This window comes from Talpa occidentalis, unplaced genomic scaffold (genome assembly GCF_014898055.3).
Source record: "Talpa occidentalis isolate TD23 unplaced genomic scaffold, MPIMG_talOcc4v2.1 talOcc4.10, whole genome shotgun sequence".
Taxonomy (NCBI): Eukaryota; Metazoa; Chordata; class Mammalia; order Eulipotyphla; family Talpidae; genus Talpa; species Talpa occidentalis.
In genome coordinates this window covers 92,383,891-92,411,677 of record NW_023600993.1, presented here as the reverse complement: position 1 = coordinate 92,411,677, position 27,787 = coordinate 92,383,891, and the positions used below count along the sequence as shown (strand labels likewise).

Below are 27,787 nucleotides of genomic sequence, written 5' to 3'. Positions count from 1 at the left end.
TCTCCCCGTTTTCCAAAAGCGGAGCGATCCCTGACACCCTGTCCTGAGCCTGAGCCGAACCAGCGAAAAGCGGAGACGCAGTCACCATCCGTTTATATGGAAAGCAGCTGTGAGCATCCCAGACCCCAACTCGCCTACCAAGCCCTAGGGAACGGCGCGCACAAGCCCAGAGAAAACTCACATCTCCTGGGGCCTCCCTGGTGGCGCAGGCCACAGCGCTGTGAAGCTGTCCGCAGCCTCTGCCGCGCCGGTTCGATCCCCGCTGGCCGGTGGGAGGCCCACGAGGCACGGCAGACCTCCCCTGTCTCGCCGCTGCTCCCCTCAGCAGTGTGTTTCGTCAGTCTGCCTGTGCTCCCCGCTCTGTCTCTGGTGAGTCCTCTCACCCCCCACATCTCTGGCCTGTGCCCCGGTTCTTGTATGCCTGAAAAATAAATATTAAAAAAAAAAAAAACAAAAAAAAACCTCACAGCTCCTGAGGGCGGGAGTGGGGCGGCGGGGCCTGCGCTTCCGGGTGGAGCCGAGGCTTGGCGCGCCGGGCGTGGGTGTCATGGCCGCCGCCATGAGCCCCGCGGAGCCCGCGTCCCGGGCAGGGCTGACCTGCGGCTGAGAGAGGCAAGTGATGCTTCCGAAACTCCAAGCAGCAGGTGAGAGTGAGCACAAGGGAAACCGGAGGGTTTTGGGGCGTTTTGCCTGGACGCCCTCGCCTTGCGGAGAGCCGGGTCTTCTCAGCAAGGGCCGAGGTGCTGCGGAGACTCTGGAACTAATCTAGCACACGGCCTCTGGCGTCCTCTAGGGATTGGGTGAGAACTGAAGAGGGAATTAATATTATTTTTTTTTCCTGGATGTGATTTTAGCTCACCCTTTGCAGGACAATCCAAATGTAAGGTCCTCCCCCGGGGCTTCTGAGAGACTGTTGTGTGACTGATGTCAAGCAGTGTGACCTGAGCAGCAGCTCCCCCACAGCTGAGGACAGGGGGATCCAGGCCTAAGAAGACCTGCCAGTCCCCCGTACTCTGGCCCTGGCTGTGTCCAGAGCTCCCCTCTGATTCCACACAGCGGGGCTTTTGGCCCCACACTTCAAAGGATTCCCACAAGGAGCTGGCTCTTTTAGGCTTTGCACCAGTCTCTCTCCCTTCTGGCCCAGAGCCTGCAGGCCCCCCTTCTTTTTTCTCCCTCTCTCCCTACATCGCACCCCTGGGCAGATGCTGAATGGTAGTGGTGGCCATTTTAAGCCTAAGGTGTCAGGAACAAGGTGGTATCTTCACATGAGATGGCCTTGCTGCTTCTGTCTGCATAGCGAGGGTACCATGCCGGGGCCTGGAGGCCCTGGGGTTGTCTGAGCTGAGCTCAAAACCTGCTCCTTGGCCAGATTTCAGAGAGGCTGGAGAAACTGAGGGGTGTTGTCCTTTCCCTGGTGGAATCTATGCTGACAGCGCTGACTTCAGAGGTACCCAGTGCTCAAGCAAACAGCAGCCCCAAGGTGCACGTGTCGCTGCCAGCTGCCTAAGCACCTAGCTCACTGCTCACTTCTGCTCTTCTGATGTTGCCCCAAAGCGATTTTTGTAGTATTATTAATAATTATATTATTGTCTAACAGTCACGATGACCAAGTACAAGGAGCAAGGCAGTGCATTGTTAGCAGCAGGAAGATCCCTGGGTTTGAGCACTTCACGTGCCACTTCTAAGCAGTGACAGTGGGAAAGTTGTTAAGTCTGTAAAACTGAGATAATCATGGTAACTACCTGTGTGGAGATTCAAAGGGACAAACCTTGCAGTGACCCAAACACTTGCATGCAGTAAAACAAGGCAGAAAGAAATGCAGCTGTGCTAAGGACATGTGGGGATTTGAATCTAAATTCTGCTTCCACCCCTTCTAAGTTAGCCCCAGATTCTCCATTTCCTCATTTGGTAAATAGAAATGATTGTACCTTTCAAGGTGATTGAAAGGATTGACATAATAGCTGTGAAAGCATCCTGGGGAGAAAGGGAACAAGTCTCCTTTATACAAGAGAAAGAAGAGGAAGGATTGGCTGGAGAGGCAGGATGAAGGTGCTTGGACTTGACTGTCAGGGTCCCCTGTTTTTGGTCTCCTGCTAACTTCATGAGCCTACTTTGACTCATCTCCAGCATAAATCTGCTCTATCCTGGCTCATTTTCATGTGTGCATGAACCCACTGGCACATAATTTCAAAGCCTGTGAGACTATTTCTTCCATCCTGCATGTGCATCTTTCTTCTTCCATCAGCTGGCATTGCACTCATCCTGGTCACCTTCTCCAGATACCTCCCTGATTGTCTTTGAACCCTATGAGGCCATACAGAGAGAAGAGGTCGGCATCATCACATAAAGTCACTTGCTTGTCTCCCTAAGGTGTTAAATAGAGGAGGCACTGGTGCAGGGAAGATGCCCCAGGTTCATGGTCATTGCAGACCTGAACCACATGCGTTGGTTGCTGGCAGATGGCTTGAGGGTTAACATCCATGTCAGTTTGCTTCTTTTTTGACTTCACCCTAGGAGGTTCTCCAAAGGAGTGTTCTCACATCTGTCCGTGCACACCAGGAATAAAATAGAATGCTGTGATAGAAGGAAACTTAGAAGTTCATAAAACTGAAGATTGAGAAGAAGATAAAAGCAGTTCCCCCTTCCTCAGAGCACCAGCACCATGGAATTCCAAATTACATTTTAGAGACAATATGATGCTGCCCTGATCATGTGTGCCCTCAGACAAGCATGTGACTGTCCACCCTATGGCTGCCCATCCAGACTTCTGGCTTTCTGTGCCTACAGTTTCCTTTCCTCCACCCTCAAGTGCTTTTCCTTCTTCAGATTTCTATCTAAATGACACCTCCTCCAGGAAGGCTCCATGATGACACTATCTAAAATCAAGTAATCTCCCCAAAGTGTGCCTCCTATTGCACTATTTGATAATACTTATTGCAATGAAAAAATATTTTTATATTATTTATTAGGTTATTTTTTGGTATCTTCCTGAATAATCTAAGTTTTATGGTTTTAAGAGTCTTCTCCTCTTTGCCAGAATAACCCAACACCTAAAGCAGGGTCCGGTATATTTGGTGTTAGCAGGGCTTTTTGTGGGAATAGATGACAGTGCAAAGGAGTTCTGAGTGGACTGTGGAATAGGGCTTTACCTTGAAGAACTTCCTGAGGAAAAGCAGTCCGTGAACTCTCATGGTGACAACTTCCTTTGTCCTCACCCAACCACAAATGATTGTCAAGGACAGCACCAAATGAAGGCTCTATAATGAGTGAAGATTCTGTTAGTGTCTGAAAACTGTGCAAGGAAAGAAAGATCCAGCCTGGACAGTGAGGTGTGTTTGGGATTTCTAAACAAAATGCGGAGCTGTGTTGTGTAAGTCCTCCTCATTTTGATTTTACACTTCAGGGCTTTGAACTATCAATAGCCAGAGAAGCGGGTTTGTAAATCCTATTAGAAGCAGACCCTTCGGAGACTCTGCTGCAATTGTTTCTCTTACATAATTCTTCATTTTGTTCAAGTCCAACCTCAGCTAGTCAGACACAGGCCAACAAGTCAGAATCTCCCACAAAGGGCAGAGGTATTTCTACAGTGGCCTAGAGATCCTGGATGGAGTGGGCTTTAAATTCTGACTTGTTACTTGTCAGACCTTGGGCAATACGGTTCGTCTTACTCTCTAAGTAAGCCCCGGTTTGGCATCTACAGAAAAGGAATAAAAACACCTCCCTGGTGGGATTTATGTGAGGAGTAAATGAGTCAGTGATTAAGAATATACTTGCTCTATTATTATAAAATGTGTGGGGATGTCTCCGCTGCAGTTGTGACTCACTCTGTGATACCCTCTACTCACCCATCTGGCCTAAATCTACTGAATGGACACTCTGCCACCAACAATATCTGAGAATCAGCTCAAGGCAATGTCAAACAGCCAGTGCCCTCAAGGAGCAACTACACTGATACCAGAGAATGCCACATGCACAGATAATTGGAAAGCAATTTGGGAAATCTGCAATCAAAGCAGGATATGCACAAGGGATGCACAGAGGAATGAGCCATCTCATTTCCTGGGATAGTTGTAGAAACTGGCTTTTGAGCTGGATGCTGGGATACACGGGCAGGAAGGGAGGGTGTAAGGCATAGGAGTACCTGAGGGCAGAGCACTCCCAGAGAGCTGAGGACCCTGAGGATTGCAGAACTAGGGCCAGATGGCAGCAGGTGCAAGTGAGCCCCCAGGTTGGGGTGCACTTTCTTCTGAGGCCTATAGAGAATCAGAGAAGTCAGGATGGGGGTGGAGCTTGCTCGTGTTTAAGTTGGAAAGAGAGCAAGAATAGTAACAGGTGGAACATTCAAGATGTGTGACACAAACTTTGGAAAGACTGGAGCAGGAATTTTGTATATGCCACAGGGCAAAGGAGAGAGTGGGGGTCGGGGAGAGCATCTCCTGGGATTTGCACATCTGCTTGTCTGTGGGAGGTCTCCTTCTGCTGGTTTGATAGCTATTCTAGAGACAGTAAGAATTCATCTTCACTGAGGTTCAGATCAGACTAAAGAAACACTCCAAACCTGCAGACCATCTTCCCAGAGAAGGTTGCCTTGGAACACACCCCTGCCCACCTTTTCTTTTATGTTGTTGATATGGCTGAGACACCTCCTTTGGGATGGGGGTAGTGAGGCCTCACAACGCAGCAGTTACAAGAGCTGATGTCCCTTAGAAAATGACCTCTTCCTATTCACTTCTCCCTGGAGCTCCAGGTCACCTGTAGGCAGCCCAGTTATCCAGAGGGTGAGGGGAGCATGACCAGGTGACCATGGTCAGAATTTAAGACTCTCCAGAACAAGCCCTGCCTGGTACCCATTAAGGCATCACCAAGACACCTTTTAGTAAGAGCTGGCACCTTCTACCTGCTTCCAGTTCTCAATACCAACTCATGGCTTTTTTTTTCTTATGCTACCTATTTGTACTGTCCCAGATCTGTGGGCCCACCCTTTATCTTATCCCTCAGCACCCTCTTTTTTCAGATTTTTATCATCCCTATCTTTGGATTTCAGTCAAAACCCAGATCCTGATGCCACCTCAGTCTCAGCTTTGATATCATAATAGAAATCCAAAAACCAATATTTAGATACTGGAAATTGGGTGCCATTAAAAGAAATTGCAAAGCCCAGGAAATGGGGGAAGGGAGGGGCACTAAGGAGGGGCTAATTTAAAATTTAAATTATTTGCACACTTTGAGCCAGCTCATATATCTTAGTATTGATCGAAGCTCTTTGGAAGCTATTTACGTTTTCAGCACACCTATAAGGCTGAGATTTATATTGCATTTGGTGTTTAACTAGCCTCTTAATGCATCCTGTTGAGCCATAGTATTGGTGGGTGTATTGTAAATTTCAGCCTTGGCCTGAATTGATTTGCTTAGTGGAGTTGAATTTAGGCCATTAAAATAAATAAATAAAATGAATAAGAGGGACTTCTAGGCCCTCATGTCATATTAAAATCAACCAAAGGCAGAGAGACACAACCTCCAGAACCAGGATGGAGTATCGTGTCCCAGGCATGAGGCATGAAGGATTCCTTTTGGTATGGCTTCACAAAACTAAGCAGCAGCAGTTGGGATGAAGGGAGAGACTATAGTGCAGCACATATATGTGCGGATTTGAAGTGATGAAGACCTGAATTCAAAACCTGACTTTATCCACACACCCATGGCTGGTCTCCTTGTTCCCAGTTTCTGAGTGGCCCTGCTCACTAATTAGATGGAGATCTTGTCTTCTTCTAGAAATATCACCCATTGTAGGCAACCTAGCTGGATTCTGAAATATGTCCAACCCTTGAGTTGGATAAAGGGGATAACTGCTCTCAGCCATAAAGCGTTGATGTTTGGAGGCATCTCTTGCTTTAGCGGCCCCCCAGGACCCCCCAGGGGTCTCAGTTATGACAGCCTCCCTGTGAATCTAATGGTTTCAGTGCATGTCAGGCTACCAGAAACCAAGCTAATTAGAATACAGATCAGATATTTCCCAAAAGTTTCACTCCTGATAAAAGTGTATTTTACCTCCTAGAAATAGGTTTAAAAAAGTTCTGAAATCAGCAATATTAAGCCTGTTACTGTTTTCCTACTACTGTGGAACAGCAGCATTATCCCTTGCAGTTGGTATAGAGATGGTGGTCATTTGATCTGACATTTTATTGAAACTCAGAAGCTCAGCTTCAGCCACTGTCAAGAGCCAGCTTGCCATCAAGGTTTTCTCTGAAAGAGGAGAAGGTGATGGAGGCTCTGGGAGGAGATCTGTGGGTGTGGGAGTGCCAGCAACCCTCCCTCTCTCCTCCAGGACCCAGGCCAGGTCTTTATCACTGTCATTTTGCCTAATTCTCTTCTTTAACCATTTCAGAATTTCCCAAAGACTGCAGAGTCCTCTTTATAAAGCATGTTCATCGCCGTTCAGAATTCATGGCCCTGAAATGAGAAGGAAAGTTGACTTATCTGTCCTTTCAAAGGCCCTCATTCTAACTTTGACTTATCAACACTCAGATCCTGTCAAGAAGTTACATATTCTTGAAAATGTTGGAACCCTGGGAAAACAAAAGATCAAAATGGAACAAATATAAACAGATGTTTGTATTAATACATCTCTTTCATAGTCAATACGCAAAAATCCCTTCTCATTTGTAAACAGTGAGCAAGAGGAAGAAATTAAGAAAATGATCCAATTTACAGTTATACCAGACAAAAGAATTAAATACTTAGGAACAGACTGAACAAGTAAGGTGAAGGACTTTAACAAAGAAAATTTAAGACATTGCTAAAAGAAATAGAAGAAGACAAAGAAATGGAAAGGTATCCCATGCTCATGGATTGGAAGAATCAACATTATCAGAGTGGCCATCCTACCCTTCATTCTTTCAGTACAGAAATATTTGCTGAGCACCCTTTTAACAAGATTACTAGGTCTTTACAAATAGATATAAGTCAAAGTAAAAATTAAATGATATCACAGACCCTTGGAATTCTCTCTGGCTGAAACTTACAAGACTGGGTACAGGAGCTGACATGGAGAGAAGCTGTTTAAAAGGAACCTATAAGTACCAGGTTAAGGAGTTTGGACATTACTCTATAGGACAGCTTATATTAAAGGCCTTTTGAGCAGAAGAGTAAATATGACAATTTCTAGGGCCTCCCCTGGTGGCTCAACGGTTGAATGATGGGTTGCGAGGCTGCCCGCAGCCTCTGCAGCACCAGTTCGATCCCCAGCCACCGGCGAGGGTCCCACAAAAAAAAAAAAGACAATTTCTATATAGAGCAACTTTTCCAACTTTGGGTAGATTGAACCCAGGTGACTTTCAACATGTGGGATTGATTAAGACACAGTGAGAGAGATGAGAGGTGATGGAGTCCTTAAATTATAAGTAAGTTGTAATGCCATTCACAAAGGAGATGACCTAGGAAGCCACTTCCACAAATTTATAATCACTCCATTTACTACACACACACACACACACACACACACCCTACCTCACACTGCAGCAACAGTGCTCATTCATTTCTGAAAAGTAGTTTTCTGTAAGAAAATGCATTACAAAACCAGAGAGTCACCATGACTTTTTTCAACTATTCTTAGACTGGAATGTCTCCTCAGAACTCTGGACATACATGAGGAACTGGAGGGAGAATCTTTAGTGCTGACTCCACAGAGCATCTTGGCTGCCCTCATTTTAGTCCAGTGTGAGCTTTCAGCTTCCTCTTTTCTCCAAGTGAGAAGTAGCCACAACTTTCTTCTGTGAAACTGAACCCTCTTCAGAGCAATGATACTATTTCAGTAAAATGTCTATGCAAGAGCTTACCCAAGTGGCCAAAATCCGTTTACACAAACTCTAGTTTATTTACTGTAACTAGAGAAGAAAAAAACTGAAGCTGGGATAATTGAGCTCTCATTCCTGAACACTTTGGGGAACAGCATACTTGGAGTGGAGAATTTCAAAATGGGACGGCTGGCAGGATGGGGGTAGACTGGCCTTGGCTGAATTCTGAGAAGAGGAAATGGTTCCTTGAGTTGCACCCTGATGCTGACATACACAGCCTGCCACACTCCACCGTGACCCAGTCCAAGACCCGTTGTCCCAGGTCTCACCTGCCATGATGCCCTCACCTAGGGGCAGGGACAATTGAGTCATAATAGTCATTCCCTTAGGGGTTTGTGTATTCCTTATGGGCTGGTCTAGGGGAGAGTAGATGTTTGGAAAGCATCGAACATCTGTGTGCCTGATGCTGTGCTACTTTTTAAAAATAACATTAGGTTCTGGGTTCCATGCCAACTCCCATCTTCCTAAGGGGGATTCAATAAGATTTGTTTCCAGCCTTCTCTCTACACACATTTCCTGCCAGTGCCTCTGATCCTAGCTGCAGCTCATAGTTTCTGAAAAACACTAGCAAAGTTCAGGACAAACTCATATTCTAGCTGTCCTTTGCACATGTTCCACCCTCTTCCCTTCCCTGCAACTTTCAGATAACACTTCACTCTCCTCAAGTTTTTTTTTTTTTTTTAATTCTCAGACACTCTCCATGAAAAGTTATGTCTTTCACACTCTGCTCATCCAGTTTTCATGCATTTATTCATTTATCCATTCAATCAACAAAATGTATTGATGGATTTTATTACATTGCAGACATAGCCGTGGTCCTGGAGTTGTAACAGTGAACAGAAGGACATTTGCGCCCTCGTGGAGATGACATGCTAAAGCGGCAAAGGGAAAGAAGGTACCGTGTGCACTCCAGACTAGGGAGAAAACAAAGGGAAGGGAAATGCAGCTGGAGCCAGTGGGTATTACTCTGTGCGGGGTGGCCATAGACTGAGAAATAGCATTGGAGCAGTGACCTGAAGAAAGTTAGGGAATAGTGTTGCAGCTACAAGTACAAAGGATCTGAAGCAGGATCCTGAGTGGCATGTTCCATGGAAACTCCACTATAATCTCTTATCTGCATCCTGTATATGTATGTGTGTATATTTGTATATGCATATCTGGACATGTGTGTATGTATGTTTTATATGTGCATGTGTATATATATCTGCATATGCATATAAACACACACAGCAGGTCCTTGAATAGTGTCCTTTATTCAGTGTGGCTTTGTTATAACATTAATGAGGGAAAAAATCAGTTTCTGGCCCAGGCACTGTCTGTATGGACTTTGCATGTTCTCCCCATGTTTGTGTGGGTTTTTTCCAGGTTCTCCAGTTTCCTCCCATATCCCAAGACCTGTAAGTTAGGTTCATTGGCATGTAAGCTATCCCAGTGTAAATGAGTGTGTGAGAGTATGTGTGTGTGTGTGTGTGTGTGTGTGTGTGTAAGTGCACCCTGTGGTGGAAAAGACCCTGTCCAAAGTTCATTTCTGAGCTGCTGGGGAGGCTTTAGCCACTGTGACTCTGAATGGAAAAAGAGAGTTGGAAAATGAATCAATAAATGAATGAAGACAATTAATTGTTGAATATTAAAATTGTTTTGGGACTTTCCTTAGAAGTTTGGTGAGGTTTATGTGACCAGAAATAGGCTCTAGGGCTTGACTCTTGTTTATATCAATTAACCTATGTGGAGATTGGTTTCTTTATGTGCTGATTTTTTAAAGTTGCAGTTTCCAAGAACCTCCAGCTGACAGTACGTGAGTGCTTACTGTATAGTACTTGTGATAACTTGTCACTTGCCTTCTCCCTGGAACGTCAGCCCTGGAGGTATGACCTACAGAGTACTCATATCTATCTGTGGCCCATGGACCTAACACTGCTCTAGAATAGAGTTGATGCTTAATAAATACATATTGAAAGAAAGAATAAGTAATTACAAAAATCCTCCTAACAATCATGTGAAAGGATACGTCATTCTGGCCGGGTAAATGAGGAAACAATGTTGAATTATATTCGTGTTGGCACAGCTAATAAATAAGCAGTGTTGTCTACATTCTGACTCAGTTCTGTTAGGCCTAGAGCAAAAATATTTGCACAGTTAACTTATGAAGCCAGAAAAGATCCTCCTGAAAGCCCAGGTCCTTGAGATGGAATTTGTGTGGTGGCCACAGATGTCCCTGAACTGAGCTCCCTGCCCTCCTGTGTGCTGACCTTGACCTTTCTGTCTCCCTTTCACTGTGCCCTTGGGAGTAATCGAGGCTGCATGTGTGACAGGTGCTTTCCTCTGCACCCCTTCTGAGAGTGTGGTGAAAGCAGAGCAGAGCTTGGGTAGAACACAAGTTGGGTGGGTCCATAGCTGGGTGATGGAAGGAAGAGGGGAATGCCAAGGAATGCTGGTGAAAGCTGTAGCAAGTATGGGTGCAAAAATAAAGCAGGGCAAAGGCTGTGGGGAGGGAGATGAGGAGAGTCTCTGGCTCCATGTCTCCCACCAGCAGGGCTGTCACTGGGGCCCAGGTGGGGAAAGAGAAAGAAGGAACAATGGCACCACTCTTGGCCTGGGCAGCTGACCAGGTAGCGAGGGATTCTGGGAGCAGGGGAGGGCGGGCAGCACCTGCTGTGTCCACACTGGGCAGGTGAAAGTCACCAGCAGCCCCAAGGTGTATGCAGTATGGTGGGAGGCCCAGGCTCCTGGCTCTGGGCTACCCAGGGCCTGGATGTTTGCCTTGGCAACCCTAGAACATTCACGTTGGCTTCAGCATGATTCCCCAAAGGCCAGGCAGCCGGGCCAGCACACCTGAAAGTCATTAGCTTGGGGTCCCATTTTGTTCTCACATTTCCAAGCAGCGACCTGCAGCCATGTGTGACAGGCAGGCACTTGGTCAACTTGCTTGCTCCAGCCCACCCCGCCCTTGGCCTTCTTCTCTCTAGCAGCCCCTGCCCAAGACTCACTGATCCCTCCAAACCCAGGGCTAACAAGGCCTCCTTTCTTTCTTTGTTACAAATATTTATAAGATCTGACTATTATTTTCACAACCTATTTAAGTCAGTCTTCATCATCTTTCCCTTAATGAGGACTCTAAGGATCAGGGTGGTTAAGGGACTTGCCCAGAATATCACAGCTAATAAGTTGCAGCATCTAGGTAGGAATGGGGACCTTTTTTTTTGATACCAACAGGCTGCTCAGTGTGGGCCTTACACAACCAGCCACGTCAAGGGGTCCAGCTTCCTGCCTTTGACCATTGTTGATCCAACTTTTCACCTATTGTTATCCCAGTGCTCAATTTGTCTCACCATCAGTTACCTTACAACCAATTCTCTTTTCAGGATGTTTGCAGCCACCTGAGGGCCTTGTTAAATTTACCCTCTTTTGAAAATATTTTTTCTAGAATATTGTACAAAAATGAGCAATGAAGTAAGAAATCTCATTAGAAAAGAAATAAAGATAAGCACAAACAAAAACATTTTTAAAAGTAAAAACAAATTCTTCTGGAAATACATTTTTCTAGCTTATGTTTGCATTTCTTTCAAGCAATACTTATCAATCAGGGACATTTTGTCCACTGGGGGAATTTGGTGATGTCTAGAGAGGTGCTTGGTTCTGCCACCTACTGGGGCAGGCCTGTAGTTCCCAGAAACCAGAAGGTATCTTCTTTGATTTAAAAAAAACAAAAAAACAAAAACCAAGAAGGACTCTTCATCATCACTGACTCTCCCACTGACTCATAGACACTGAAGTTCAAAATATCCTCTCAGAAAGGAGATCTTTGTTAGTGTTTCAGCCTGCCCAGTGTTGGGCAATCAATCAAAAAATGCAGGCTGTCCAGTTAAATTTGAATTTCAGATGAAAATTATATATGTGTGTGTGTATTGTACATATCATGCATACAACTATATCTACTGACATTTATTTACTACATGTACATATATACTATCATAGACATTTACACTATGTAACCTGTGTAGAGATAGCATGTGTCCATAGTCTATATACACACGTGTGTATAGCCTATGTATATAGTGTGTATACATGTATGTGCATGTATGCACTTACATGGTAGTGCATAATATATAACATATCATATACTATAAATATATGTGTCTATATGTATGAAGTTCAAGTTTAACTGGATATTCTATATTCATCTGGCAACCCTGACAGGAGCTGTGGCCAGACTCTAGAGTTGCCTGGTTACGGTCAGAGTCATGCCATGCAGAGTGCTGAGGAGGCAAGGCCGGCCACCAGGGTCAGGAAGCAGTTCCAGGAAGTGGTCAGTCAACAGTGCTGGGCACAGACAGTCCCTCCCTTCTGCTCCAGAGAGTCACAATATTTGAGAATCAGAAAGCCCCATTCCTGGCATTCACCTAAAATTCTTCCCTTTTTTTCCCTTTATTTGAAGTTCCCTCTGCATCCAGTGATTTTCCTCTCCTTGCTTCTTCTGTGCACAATAAGTTGTTCTAAAGTCTGGCTGACTCGCAGACTTTAGGAAGGCTTAAAAACACAGATTTCCCCCACCTCACCTAACAAGAAGGCCTGGGAGTGAATCTGGCTGTTTAAAATATCTTTGGGAGATGCTGATAATTGGACATCAGGGGGAAGCACCTGTTTTAGTCTAAATCTCTCCATTCTAGTAAATGTTCTACTACACTGTCAGCCAATCTTGGAATTCATTTTCGTAGAGACAATGACCAAAACTAGAATGAGATTTGGCCCGCCCGTGGACTGAGGAAGATATTGGAAAGTAGAGTGCAGGCTGTGGGCGCAAGGTTCAACTGTCTGGTATATAAAGTGTATGCTCAGCTGCAGCTATGGTGGAAGCCTGCACCCCAAGGTGCTGGGGGAAGGGGTAGTACGAGGAGTTGCTCTAAGAGGAGATTGGGGCCTCCAGGAATCTGTATCGCAATTCTAAACGCCACAGAAAAAAAAGCTGCTGGCAGAAATATGTAACAGAAAACTGTTACATATACTTCCAATAGTCTCTGTTTCTCTGCCATCATGTCTATTTCCCCTTTTTAACTCAGCTCACCTAGAAGCAAGAAATCAAAGGAAACTGAACAACGCATTCCTTGGTCTCTGGATATCTAGGACAGCAAAGGGTATATGGTTGATCAGGAATGAGAGTGATGGCAAATAGGATAACTCAACACAAAGGGTCAGATGTTGATACTATCAAGAGATAGTTGGTTTAGAATCTTGAACTGTAGGTCATTGACCTATTTCCCTGAATACCTTCCTTTTGGAGACTTAGGACAAACCTTTGGGTAGAGTCTACAAGAAAAGCACTTACTCAAGAGAGGAGCTTCAAAATGGTGCCCTGGAGTCAGCTTGTACCAGGTGATGAGAGCTGATTGTTAAACTTACAGGAATTTTGTGGGCCAGTGGTTCACCACCAACATTACTAAAGTTGAAATGAATGAACTCACACATAAATTGCATTAAAAGCAAGGTTACTAAGTAAATATTTAAAATGCATTGCTTTCTAATTGTTTGCTACATTTTACTCTTATCTGTGAGAGAATTTATATCTATTGAAATCAGGTGATAGAAACACTATATTGGGCTGCTGCAGGTCTATTGCCAACACCCACATTCAGTGATTTCACATTGACAGTTTAAAGTTGGTACTAGTGGGTGTATTTACACCATGGGGTTTTGCATGTGCTACAAATCAAGGTTGGTTGGCTGGTTTTGTCTAAGAGAGCAGGCTGTAGCATCGTTACCAGAACAGCACTGAAGTCTCCCCTCCCCATAGCCTCTCCAGCAAACTTTGAACAATCAAGAAGAAAACTTAATGGCCACAGACCCTCAAAGGCCTTTAACTCTTTGCTGAGCAAAATCATTTAAGGGAGAGCAGGCATTTGTTTTTTAAATTTTTGACTTTTTTTTCACTCGTCTGAAGATTTAAACAAGGAAATATCCTTCCCCCTGCTAAGATAATGAGCTTGAAGTTAGATCTGGATTTGCATTTCTTGGCAATGTGGTATCAGGGAAAGTTTCTTTTTGTCTCCCTGCCCACAAGTTGGGGGTAATAAAATATACCTCCTGAAGACAGTAGAAAAATATGGAGTGATAAAGTATAGGGAAGAAAATTGCCACAATTCATTCATTAGTGACTCATTTAGAAAACATTGTCATGTTCTATACTCAAACATCCTGAAGGACGTGAATGCAAAATCCTGCCCCATGGAGATCATGGTTTTGCTGAAGAGAAATACATGAAACCTTGTATTTAAAATAATTTCACTATTGTAACTATGAACCTCCTGGAAGTGAGTCCATGTTAATTAAACTAAGCTGAAGAGTCAGGAAAAATGCAGATACTCAATAACATTTGTGCTTGTTTCTCTATCCCATCTTTCCTTCCTGGCCCCACTGCTAGTGCCACCTCCCTTCAGTTTGCTCAGAACATGCATCAGTTTGTAGAACTCTTTGCTTATAGCTGTTCTCCAAAGCAGCTGAAGGCTCCTGTGCCCTCCTGCAGGCAGCCAGGAAATACTAGAAATCACACCCCCTGAAGCTGTGTCCCCCACATGCAGAATAATCCCGCTGTGTTCATTGTCTGCCAGAGTCACCCCAGTAGAATTAAGCAGCAGGTGCCCATGGTGTGGTTTCCTAGCACACCTTTTTTGGCTGCTGTCCCTTTTTCTCACCTCCACATTTTGCCTGCAGGTGTTTTCTGCACCTCCCAAATAAACTCTTTGCACCTAATCCCTTAACTCTGGTCTGCTCTTATGGGAACCTAAGCCAAGAGAACTCTTCTCTCAAACTTTTCTGTGTACCAAAGCTCCTGTCTCCCTCCAATTTGGCATCAAAGGTGGCCTAAAAAGCATAAACAGACTTCCAGGAGTAGATTGGTCAGATTATATAAGATCTAAACCAGGGCATTCTGGAGCATGAAAGAGTCACCACTAAGAATAGACCAAGGGGGACTACTACACCTGAAGGGAGAAGTCAAATATTGTACAAAAAAAAAATGAACAACAATGTAATAAAAGAAAAAAAAATGAATTTAACAAAAGAGTGGACTGAGGGGCCACCAAGCATACATACACTGGAACTGTGCTGGCAACTGCCATCCGTACTCAGCCTGCTCAGAGACACTTGAGCCCTTCCAATAAGGAGTCCTGGCCAGTGTCCTGGTGGCTGCCGGGTAGGTCTTGAACACTTCACATGGGAAAGTAGCACAGGTACTTAGCTCATCTGTCAGAACCTCGGGCCTCTCATTCCCAGAGCCCAGAACAGGAGCACACTGTGCAAGAGAAGCACGCACACAAACTCAGTTTTTAGAAGAAAAACAACACAGATTTGTTAACGTCTGTCACCTCCTTTGGGCAGCTGCAGCTTTTTAAGAGCCAAGGGGTCCCCAGTGAATATAGATCACACCAACATGAGGAATGATTGACTGGGAGAGCTTTGCTGAAATGCCTGCTGATGTTGGAGTCATACTCAGCTCAGTACATTTCCTGTTCAGGGGGTGCTGTGGGTGCTTTGGGGGCAGGGACGTGGGCTTCTCAGTGAAGAAAATTGTTATGCAAACCCTGCAGCCCCTACAGATCAGGTTTCCATGCTGTTTTGCTAATTCCCCTTGCATTTTTTCTTTCCCTGAAACATGTAGACATAGATAGCTATATAAGTTCAAATGTTCTTTTATAGAGTGAAATAAACAGCTTTTATAGCCTGAAAACAGCAAGCCTAGAGATCAGCCATTCACCACTGGAGCAGGCATGTTTAAGCTAAAGAAATAGATGGCATTCTCTTCTTATTGTTAGCTATATTTTTCCCAAAAAACTAATAGGAGGTAGCTGTAAATGAGCTGCCTTCTAAGTTGCCAGGGAAAGAAGTGAACACAGCCTCCAGGCATTTTGCTACAAGACTGCCCCCCTCTGGATCCCACCACAATGTGATTTGTGGAGAAATCAAGTATGTTTAAGAAAGCAGCTCCTGGAGGGGGCAAGATAAGGTCAGAGGCCCAGTTGCTGGTCACTTTCTCCACCTCCACTTCCATTCCTTGATTCACTGTGCATTTTTCTCTAGGCTCCAAAATATATAAGTGAGCTTGGAGTGAAATTTGGCAACCTACGGTTGCAAACCATGTGTGATGAATGGGTTAGCTTGAGATGCAGAGGGGCATAGGGGAGATGGAAGCACCAGACACTCAAACCCTCCTTTGCCGGGACTGACCTTTTCATTCCAGGAATAATTACAGTGTTCTGCCTTTGGGGCTCTTCCTTCAACTGGAACATTCATGCTCTGAACTACCTGGCAGAGACCGGGGGTGGATGCACCCAAGTCCTGCTCATTTGCACTGAATAGCCTATTCTTGTCTATTTATTCAGTAAATAATCGTTGAATGCCTGTTAATTCTAGGCACAGTGGGCACACAATAGAGCAGCCCCGTGCTAGTCCTAACATACATTCCAGCAACCTGAGATATCTCCCCTTGTCCCCTTGTCCCTTTCTTCATGCAACTAAGTTTCCAAGCTGCTCCTTCAGCCTGGAGGATCTTCCCTTCTTGGAATCTTTAGAACATGTAAAACCCATGTGTTTGTTTCTTAGGGCTGCCATAACAAAATGCCACAAAAGAGTTTTCTTGTCAGTCAGGCTTAAACAACAAGAGGCTAAAAGTCTGAAATCAAGGTGTCTGTCAGCAGGGTGGATGCCCTCAGAAGGTTAAGGTGACATCTGTTCCAAGCTCCTCCCCTCACTTTCAGTGGTTCGCTGGCCACCTTTGGCCTTTTTTGGCTTGTGGAAGCATCACCCCCCCTCTCTGCCTTCCTGGTCACCTGGAGTCGACCCTGTGTGTGCCCCCATACCCACGTCTCCTTCAATAAGGAAGTCATCTCATGGAGACAGTCTCCGCTTACCTAATGACATTTGCAATGACCCTGTTCCCAAATAAGGGGGCGTTATGAGGTTCTGGGGGTGAGGACTTGAACATATCAATTGGAAGGGCGCAATCCAAAATCCTCAACATGTCCTTTGTGTGAGTCAGTATGGTAACGGGAATGGAGAAAGTGACCACCATGAACTGCTTTCTTACACACATGTGATTTTGCACATGTGTAATTTTGCATGAGCCCATTGAGCTCCAGCTGTCTGCTCAGCTATGCCCTGCACTGCTCCCTAGGCTGCGTGGGATCGGAGCGTGGGATCCAGAGCCACTCTCCTCCCCTTAGCCTGTGGATGCTCAGTGAGTGTTTGTTGAATAAGTAACAACTCATTCAGAATTGCCTCTTTTGTGCTATAGGCTGGGGGGCGGGAACACGAAGAGCAAAGTCATAGAGACTCTGTATGATGCTCCAATAAAGAAGTTATAGGAGAGAAAGAAGTTATAGGAGAGAAAGGTGTTTCCAAGGCTCCTAGATCAGCTCTTCTGGCCTTTCCCCCCCTTAAAACACTATTCTGCCACCCATTTGCCCTGATCTTTTTCTTTATTTCCCACTCTCTTTATTCCATGCTGCCACCAAGACACTCACCGTATATGTCCCTGTTGTGTGCTGAATCTCAGCAGCTATTGCCACGAGGTTAAGGGAAGTAGGGAAACATGGGAGTTTATCAAAGTATTCCTAGTACAATTTATAGGCTGTCAGTGGTTGTTTATGCCTTCCTATTAATCCTGGGATTTATATTTATTTTATTCTGATGATATAATATGATGTATAATTGCTTTTGAGAGTATGGAATTGCTTTTGTAGAAATATGGGGCTGGAGCCATGAATCCTAAGTACCTTGCTGCCAACAAGCTTTTGTTGTGCTGGGGATCTTGTTCCACATCCCTTCTCATGCAGGAAGGAAAGTTTCACACCCCGGTTAGTTCATGAAACTGAAGACAATGTGTGATCTTCATCGTAAAGCAGGTTTTCTAGAAAACCATCTGTGCTGGACACATTTGAAGCACTGCCAGATCCTTTGCCCTTCATTGGGAAATGCTTCTCTCAGTCCATCCTAAAGGACTAGTGATGGTTGCAAGGGGTGACTCTGCTTCTAGGACCTACCTGCAAAACTCATGGGCAGGGACCTGACACCTGACTCAGGTGGAGCCATCAGCTTCACTCATGGGGATTTGAGCTAACCTCCTACAATATGCCGTGAGATTGGGATCGACTCCGGATCAATGAGGTCCCCTAAAGCTAGAGCCAGTGTTGTCACCATGAGCCATACACCAACCAAAGTTGGAGGGGCATGCAATCATGCAGCCTGACGAAGGAAGAGGGCTGCCCAGAGGAGAACGTCATCTGTGTGCAATGGAGAGCAAAGGCATGAGCCACACTGACAGACATCTAGTATCCAGACTGCCAAGACAGTTTCCCGGTAAAAACCCACACTGAGGGGTCTTTCAGGTGTTGCCGCAACACCGCACATGTCAAAAACTCCTCTGTGAGCCTGTTCTAGACAAAGATGTGTAACATAAGATGATCTGACTGAATCTGATGCCTTCTCTAGAGCTGCAGACCAGCGCAGGGCAGCACAGTCCTTTGCATGCTGAAATGAGCAATGCTCAGTAATTCCAGACCAGCCCTGGGAACATCTTAGACCATGTGTTCTTCTTCCAGATCTTCAAATTACTGAGCTGTTCTCATCTGTCATTGTGTGGTGAAGAAATCCAGAGTGATTCCCTAGAAAGGCTAAACTGGAGCTTATGTGTTGTTAGGTCAGGGACAACAGGTCTCCACTGTGGGGGAAAAGATCAGGGGGTTCTCTTGGTAACAAGGAAAGACATGCTCTAGGGAGGAGAGAGAGACTCTGTGTGTGTGTGTGTGTGTGTGTGTTTAAGTGTCTCTGTGTAAAGGAGAAGCATCTACCAGCCCTGGAGGGGACCTCAAGTGGATGGAAGATGTGGTCTTGGTTGGGGATGTGTTTAACCAAGTCAATACAGTTGACCCATCCCATGCCAGCTGTCTCAGTACTCCATGGAGTTTAGAAGTATCCCACCCACTGTGACTCCTAAAATTCCTGGTTGACCACTCAGTATAGAGGCTCTGTTTTCAGTCACCTGGATCAAAATAGCTTCTTGCAAAAATATTTATTTCTCTGGAGATCAGGGTCATGCCCAGGCTGAGTCGCTGCCTCCTAAACAGTCTATGCCTCTTAGAGGAGGCAAGTGAGACCTCCCCAAGAACAGAAATGCCCCCTGACTCAATGCCTCTTACCCCAATGTCACACACTTCCCTCTTTAGGAACCAGAGCAGGATCATTGGTTTAAATGTCCATGTTTAACTGGATGCCACCCTGGTTCCTGGCCTGCGGTGTGACCTCCCCTCCTGTCCTCCTACTTTCCTTTCTTCCACTCTATCCCTGCACACATGCCTTCCTTTCCTCCCTCCCAGAGTCTGGACACTAGTGATGCTCACTCCTGCTGGCAAGCCTAGCACTGTGGGAACCACACAGCGATGGAATGTCAGCATCTGCCAGGACTAGGTCAAGTGAGTGTCAATGGCCTCAGTCCTCTCTGTGGTCACTGCTGGCCTGGGTTTAAAGGCATCAGTCAGTCCTGGCCACACCCTTGTCCTTGGGGGCCCACACTTTTAATCCTTTACAAGCCTTTAACTGTAACCCTGCTCTAGCAAATTGTAAACTGCCGTGTCTGCCCTCCTGGGATGTCGAAGAGATTGTGCACTTCTCTTTCTTCCTTTATACCTACTGGCCCACATGTCTGGTCCCTCCATCCATCTGCCTGGCTGGCACACAGAACATCTTAACTGACAGATCTTCCACTCTGCGAGGCCTCCCGTGACCTCTAGGCATGCGCCCTAAGCACACATTTTTATTACAAGCTAATTTGCTATATTTAGCTTTATTGTTTGGCTTCACTGCCATAATCTAAGGCCCAAAGGCCAGTACAATGTCTGACTTTGCACCACTATCTCTCAGGTTGGGAACATGGCAAATGTGGATATGTTTCCTCTTCCCTATGCTCCATCTCCCAGGACTGTGACTAGTCTCATCTCTCCAAAGAGAATCACTTGGTATTTCATGTTTGCGTTCAGATGGGAATGACTCAACTTTCTATATTTTCTGTCTGATGCCTTTTTAAACTTTTACTATGAGTCCTGTCATCTAGAGTTAAAGACACTAGCTTATGCTTCTAGTGGTTATTTTATTATCCTACAAGGAACTGTTGGTTGTTATGACTGAGGGAATTGGATAAAAGTGAGATCATGGAAATTATTGTTTATTGGGGCTCTCTGTGCCATGAACTGAGCAGTGAACTTTACATATTTTAAAGCAACTATCTTAGATTAATTGGGTTGCTATAACAAAATCCCAAAAACTGTAAACTGGGTGGCTTTTAAACAACACTCAATGATTTATCACAGTTCTGAGACTGAAAAGTCCAAGATCAAAGTGTCAGCAGACTTTATGTCTGGCAGAAGCCTCCTTTCTGGTTTGTAGATGGTGCTTCTTTGCTGTGTCCCTCACATGCTGGCAGAAAGAGGAAGGAAAATTTCTCAGCCTCTTATAATGCCACTAATCCCATTCACAATGGATCCACCCTCATGACCTAATTGCTTCCAAAGGTTCCGCCTACCAAAACCATCATGTTAGGGGTTAGGTTTCAACATATGAATTTGGGGGAGGGAGATAACAAACATTTAATCTACCCCAGAAGCTAATAAAATACATGGGAAATTGCTTTGCAAACAGTAATTTGGTGTCTGCAAACTTTCTCGATATGTTAGTTTCCATGGTTTGGGGATGGTTGCCTTGATTCCTTGCAACCATTTATCATATCATATCTTGTATCTCTATTTTAGTCTTTGTTCTTGATATGCCTGGGGTGCCTTTATGTCTTGTTGTCATTTTAGCCGTCAAATAGCTTCATATACTTTAGTATCCATGTGGTTACAATTAAGAGAAATCTCAACTCAAACTGGTTAATTAAAGAAATAAATGGTTCATGTAACTAAACAGTCCAAGATCAAACACACTGCAGGTGCAAGAATGATCCAAGATTTAAATGTAATAAAAAGGAGGTAGGTTTCTATCCTGTTATTTCTGCCTATGTTTGTTCACTGTGGACAACATTTTCTGAAAAACTTTTCCTTAGGTCAGTAGTTTCAATGAGTTTGTATTGATCACATTTAAAAAGTTTTTATAGGGCTATAGGTAGGGGGTTCCCTATATGAAGGATATTGTGTGTGAAGGAGTAGGTGGGCGCCTTCTCTGCATTTCCTGTTGAGATTTGAATGATGGTCACCCAGGTGACTACATATGAAAAGTTCATCAGTCTGTATAGTTGATTTGTAGACTTTATCATATGTAAATTATGGCTAAAAATTACTAAGCTACTTGGGTAGAAAGACAGCTGTCTTGTTTAGTTGTTCCTGAAAATCGGTATAGAGTTTAAATATTTAGAAGTTGAATGATTGATTTCCATATCATAAGTGATTCAATTCCCTGAAAGCCAAGGCATAATATTAAACTGCAAATAATTTTCATATTGAAATGTTTCCAATATTTTGTGCACATTCCCATTTGAGTGTAGTGTTAAGCCCAATGAGGAACATCTGATTAAAGGTAATGACAACAGCTAATAGCTAATAGCCAGATCTAAGCCTTTTAGGTATTTGATTTAGTTACACAACAAAACTATGAACTCACACTGCCACTGTGACAATTTCTGTGTTGCATATTTGGTGACAAGCGCACAACAGTTGATGCCAAATGACTCACAGCTAGAGACTTGCAGACCAGGGTCCAAACCCAGCATTAAGGTTACAGACTCAACCATACACTTTAAGATGCAAAGAACATGTTGTGCCCAAATCCCCCTATGGACTCAAATTACTCATCTCTTTGCCTACTCAGCAATTGCCACCTTGATCTCAATTATATTACATCAGGAAAACTCTTAATTTTTAGCCCCCACATTAATCATTAAATTTATTTTCTATTTATTTTTAAATACTGCTGTGCACAAACTGCAATAAAAGGTTATTTTCCAAATGCATTTTAGTAGCAGAATTCCAATAAAATAAACTTTCAAATAAAGTTTTATCCTGAATCCCAAGATACACAAAAAGTTGAGCTCTTCCTAGTGAGACAAGGATGAGCCTGGTGGGGGCTGGAAGAAGGTGGGCAGTGGAATTGGGAAAGTGGAGCCTGACAGCGGCTCCCTTCCCTCAATTCTACCTAAATTTTCTCCTAGGAAAATTTTGGAATTCCAGTAAGAGTTGCAAAAAAAAAAAAAAAAGTCAACAAAACAGCATTTTTTGAGAAAGGAGGAAACCTCTGAAACAGGACTATTGATGCCAGTTTAAACTGACTTTCACCAACTGGTGCAAAGTGGCCAGAATGTTCTCGAAATAGCATTGTAGAGTTTCACCCTAGAATGTAACAAGAAAGTGAACTGACGAAGCTTTGAACAGTCAACCCAAGGGCAACGTACACTTTAAGATGCAAAGGACAATTTCGTGTCCAAATCCCCTAGGCCTCAAATCTTCAAATCAGTCTCATTTAGTTCCCTAAGGCAGTGTTCACTGGGCAGGGACGTTGTTTGCTTTCCAAACTAAAGGCCTGCCTTTCCCTGCCTGGGATCCAGTGTTGGAAACAAAACTGTGCTTGCAGACTTTGCATAGTGACAATCTCGAATCAATTTTTTTTGTATAAATATCTTTTTAGCTTATGGTTTATTTTAATTTAAAACATTAACACACATACATGTTAAAAATTATGGAACAAGTTAACTAAAGCAGAAACTTCAAGTGGCAAAAAGGAGGTCATGAAAGCAAAGTTTCTCCCCATACCAAAATGCCAGATGTGACTGCTGTAGTTGTTTGTTTTTTCTTTCCCCAAATTTTCTCTGCAAGTCTGACCGGTATGGCGGGGGACCCTGTCTGAGCCTTCTCTGACCCCCAGAGAGCCCCAGCTGTGGCCAAGTTGTGTTTCATTTTATATACTCTTCTGAATTAACTCATAGGTGTTTTCATGAGTTTGTTCTTTTGTTTTTACTTGAAAATGTGGCCCACGAAATGTGTAAAAGTTTATCTCATTTGCTTCCAAGCCTAAGCACTTTCCTATGTATTCATAAAGCATATTCAACTAGTTGTCCCTGATGGGTATTTTAAGTTGCTGCTAATACTTTTTAAGACAGCTCCAATAAGCCACTTGACATGTTTTTTGAAACCCAGATTTAGATAAATTCCTGGAAATCTAATGGCTGGAGCAAAGTTTAGGTGGTAGAGATTGCCGGAGTGTCCTTCAATTCACACTCTAGGTAGTTTAGTTAGGACCTGTTCTTCTCCACTGTCCGCAGCACTGGGTATCATCAGTTTCAAATGACTATACTTCATCTTAGGGGTACAGGCTTAAGGGTACATATGGGGGTGCTCTTTGCCAGCCATCAGGTCAGTTTCATCCTCGTAGATACCCCACCTTGCTGACACTCTGACCATACCAGCTGTAGACAAACTGGGGGATTCTCCTGGTCTCTAAGAATGGGGAGGCAGAAAACCGAGGTCAGCTATAGCCCTACTGTGTTTGGCCCATGCTGCCTGGCAGAAATTGGGTCCCAGGTCTGTGGTCACTGTTACTGAAGTTCTCACTGTTACATGAGAACTTCTGAAGAGCAGAGGGAGAATCTGAATCAACCATGAGGCCTGTCTGCCTCTGAAGCAGGATTCTAAGGCAGGACAGACAATGAGGAGCAGAGTCCTCAACCCCATACCTAGCACACAGTACACAAGAGACAAGGGGCTGGAAGGACCACTGGCACTTGTGGGCAGGCCTGCTCCCCAGGAAGGTATGGAAGCCACACCTGCAGACTGAGCTTGGCCAACAGTCAAACCTCAGGCCTATATGGCCGAGGTCTTTATTTAAAAGGGCCTGCCTTGGAGATCATTTCATAGAGCGGCCTTAACACAAAACCTCTGGCAGATATGTGTATGTGATCAAAACAAATCACATATGTGTATGTGATGAAGGAGAGACCTCCTGTCTGCCTCCTAACAGAACTCTACATTTGTAGAGACAGGATTAGTAGGATTTTATTTTGTGGAACTCTGAATTCATAGAACGGATAAATCAGTAGGGGTTTAAGGTACGGGATAGAATTCACTTGGGTTAATTTAAGAAGTTCTCTGTGGACTTACATTAAAAATAGCATTTAATTTACCAGGGCAATTGGGGCACAGGAAACAAACCAGGACTTGATTTCCTGATAGGGTTGCCATTTATAGGCTCTAAGACCTGGGGATAATAATACCTACCTCACAGGTGTTAATGTGAGCAATGAAATGGATGATGGATGTGAGGGCTTTGGGAGACTAGACTTAGGCACCAAAAGTGCAAGCTCGGCATTTCAGGCCACAGCAGTGTTGGGTGGAAAAGCGGGTCACACACACAGCTCTCCAGTTCTGCCGTGGTCGGCAGCATGCAAGGGCCAGCCCTGTTAATGGGATTCCTCAGGTACTTTGGGAGGTCCCCACGGGGTGGCTCTGGACTCTTGCGAATAGGGACCTCTCTGTTACTCCATAGCATACTTGATGTTCTTAGCATCCACTTCTGTTCTTGCTGCGGTAGCCCCTGGTGCCTTCAAGTCACAGGGAAAGTATGGGTTCAACATCTGCTCTTGCTAATGCTTCTGGGGCCACCACTAGCCACCTTGAGCCCTTAGAATGACTTCTTTTCTGTCTAGCCAAGAAACACGTTAGTCCAGGCAACTGTGTCTCTTCCCATTCCAATACAATCACTCAAAAAGAAAATGCCCTTGTTCTGGTTCTCTTTGGATGCATAAAAATTACCCCATGAACCTTGTTACTTAAGGAATCACCATATTGCAGTTTAGGCCAGGCTCCATGAATACATAATCTTTGTAGCACTCACCATCAAAGACAGGGCACTGGAATATCTGGAAACTCCTTCATGCCCATTTCGGATATTACCGCTGACCATTACATGGACACTGAGCAGGCACTGGGGCTGGAACACCTTGATGTGGCTTTCCTTGCTGCTGGTTGGCATCATGGCATCTGGATTCTGAGGGCAGGAGTGCTTGCATAAAAAAGGGAGAGAGAAATAGAGGGAAAGAGCAAAAGAGCTGTTACCCCTTTATGACCTAACCCTGTAAGCCACACAGTGTCATTACAGCACATAACATTTATTAGAAAAAAGGAGCAAGTCACTTCCAATTCCTAAGACTGGCATATCATCAAGGAAAAGGGAATTAGGCTCTACCTTTTGGTGGTTAGAGTGTCAAGAATTTGCAGACATATTTGGAAACCACCACACCCTTACACCCAACCCCATAAGGATTACATTCTGCAACATGGGCTAAAACCTGCTTTGCCTAGCATTAGCAGGTCTTGAGTCTTTATGATGCTTTATTAATGAAACACCTTTTTCCATTTTATTGGCTGTGTTTGTTTGCCATCCCCTTGCCCTGGGACTCAGGCATAAGTCCTTTGGGGTTAGACTGAAAAAAAATGACACTTCTGCAGTTAGAATCCACTTCCATTTTTTGTTTCAGTTTTTGTTTGTGAACTGCATTGTTGCGTGCTATCGTATAACAAACCATGCTAAGACTCACAAGTTTCAGGGTGATGGCAGTTTAGCTGATCCAGGTTGGCGTTGGCTAGAAAAACTTGACTGGAGTGGCTTGGCTCTTTCTCTCTACCTCCTGCCAGAACCAGGGGCTGGCATGCTAACTCACAGTGGTGGCAGAGACGTCGTAAGTAGAAACAGATGAGGCCGCTCAAGTCCTGCTCTGAATCAGCCCACTGTCACTTCCACCCACATGCCATTGGTCAAAGCAGCTCATGCCATCAACTCCAAAGTCAAGGGTCAGCAAAATGTACTACATCTATGTTGAGGCAAGGCATGTGTGTGAGTGCAGGGAAGGGTGACGAGTAAGAACTACAGAAGTGATCACTGGTGATGATAAGCTCCTTGACATTAGCTTTTACACATGTCTTTGGGGGTCCAATTCCAATAGCAAGGGAAATAAACACAAAAATAAGCAAATGGGACTTCATCAAACTCAAAATCGGCACAGTGAAAAATAACATCAAAATGATGAGTTTCTGAATGGGAGAAGATATTTACAAACCATCCATCCAACAGGGGATTAATATCCAAAATATATAAAGAGCTCACACAACTGAACAGCAACATCAAAACAAAAAGAGCAAAATCCCAAATAAAAAATGCTTTGAGAATGTAAATAGACAATTCTCCAAAGAAGACAGATAGATGGCCAAGGCACATGAAAAGATGTTGATCATCACTTATCATTCAATCAACGCAAATCAAAATCATGCAATATCCCCCCCACACACACGGTTAGAATGATTATTATCAGAAAGACAAGAAACAAGTGTTGGTGAGGATGCAGAGAAAAGGAAACCTTTGTGCACTGTTGATGGGAATATAAAATGGTACAGTCATTATGTAAAGCAGTATGAAGATTTTTAAAAAACTGAGTAGACATGCTATGTGATCCAGCTAGTCCACTTGTGGCTATTTATCCCAAGTCTATGAGAACACTAATTTGAAGGGATAGATACACCCCTATGTTCATTGCAGAATTTTTTATATTAGCCAAAGATATGGAGACATCCTAAGATCACTGGACAAGGAAGATATGGTGTATATAGACACATTTGAATATTGCTCAGTTATAAAAAAAAAAATTGAAATCTTTCCATGAGTGACAACATGGATGGAACTGGAAGGGATTATGCTAAGTGAAATAAGTCAGACAGAGAAAGATAAACACCATATGATTTCACTCATATGTGGAAGATAAAGACATAAAGTAATTAATTGAGCAAACAAGGCAAAACAAAGACAAACAAAACTTACAGTTCTTAGACTATAAAAACAAAATGGTGGTTACCAGAAGGAAAAGAGAAGGGGCACTGGGTAAATAGGATAAAAAGATTCAGATGTGTGGTCGAGGAAGGATGCTAGACTTTTGCTGGTGAATATAATGTAATATATGCAGAGATTGAAATATAATTCTCTGTGCAAAGGATATACAGATACTGAATTGTAATCTCTATAATGATACAAACCACTGTTTTTAAAAAATAACTACGATGCCATCTGACACATTATTCAATATTTTATATGTTGACTTTCTCTTGTTCTTAAGTAGAGATTACAATGTCACCATCTCTACCTCCCATCTTCATGACCGTTAATACTGATCAAATCCAATGTGCTTTCTGGATGACATGTAGCTCCCTTTAGAACTTTCCCAATGCATGGCTCCATGGTAAATTGATTGACTAGAGTAAATTCTATCCCAAGGGGCTCCTGTGTTCCCAATCTAAATTCCTGATCCCAGCCACAGAAGCTCCAGGCTTGCCTAGACATGTCCCCTTGCCAAGATGAGAACAGCTGAGTTTCGCGGATACATTTGTGTGTGAGAATTACCATGAGAAAGTCTTTTAAGTTCACCTTTGATTATATTTGGAGAGGTCAGACTCTGATTGCGATGGAATGTCTGACATGCCAGAGAGAAACATCTAGAATTCAGGCCCTTTGAGGTGATCACAGGTATCATACATTTCAATGGAGCAGAGAATTGCAGGGTCTTTAGGACACAGTCTCCTTGCTCTTATCATTCAGGAGCAAAAAGTGTCCTCAAATGCATAAATAACATCTAAAAATAGAAATCAAACAAAAGATGCCCCTCCAGGGAGCCCTCTTCCTCCTATCTGGTCCTCAGTCATCCCTGTCTCCTCAGCCACAATGCCAACAGAATTCAACATGGCAGGATTGGTGTGGGGGACCAGCACCAATGGGGGCAAGAGGCAGAGGTTACCAGGGAGGAGAGAAGACTAGGTATGCGCCTGGGATCCACAGGTGAAGGCAAGAATATTTCAGAAGAAAGAAAAATAAACCCAATTTGGGAATCTGTGCCAGTGGTGAACAATAAACCCTGTCGATCAATG

The 27,787-nt window shown here is 44.1% G+C and overlaps 1 long non-coding RNA gene across 1 annotated transcript in view; it reads left to right on the top strand.

Annotated features, from left to right (window-relative positions):
- The first annotated feature begins 565 nt into the window (after window positions 1–565).
- Window positions 566–27,787, top strand: part of LOC129146137 (uncharacterized) — a 92,064-nt gene continuing 64,842 nt past the window's right edge. The window contains exons 1-2 of the long non-coding RNA XR_008552651.1: window positions 566–644; window positions 8,658–8,748. This is a non-coding gene — a long non-coding RNA (uncharacterized LOC129146137). The remainder of the gene's footprint in view (window positions 645–8,657; window positions 8,749–27,787) is intronic.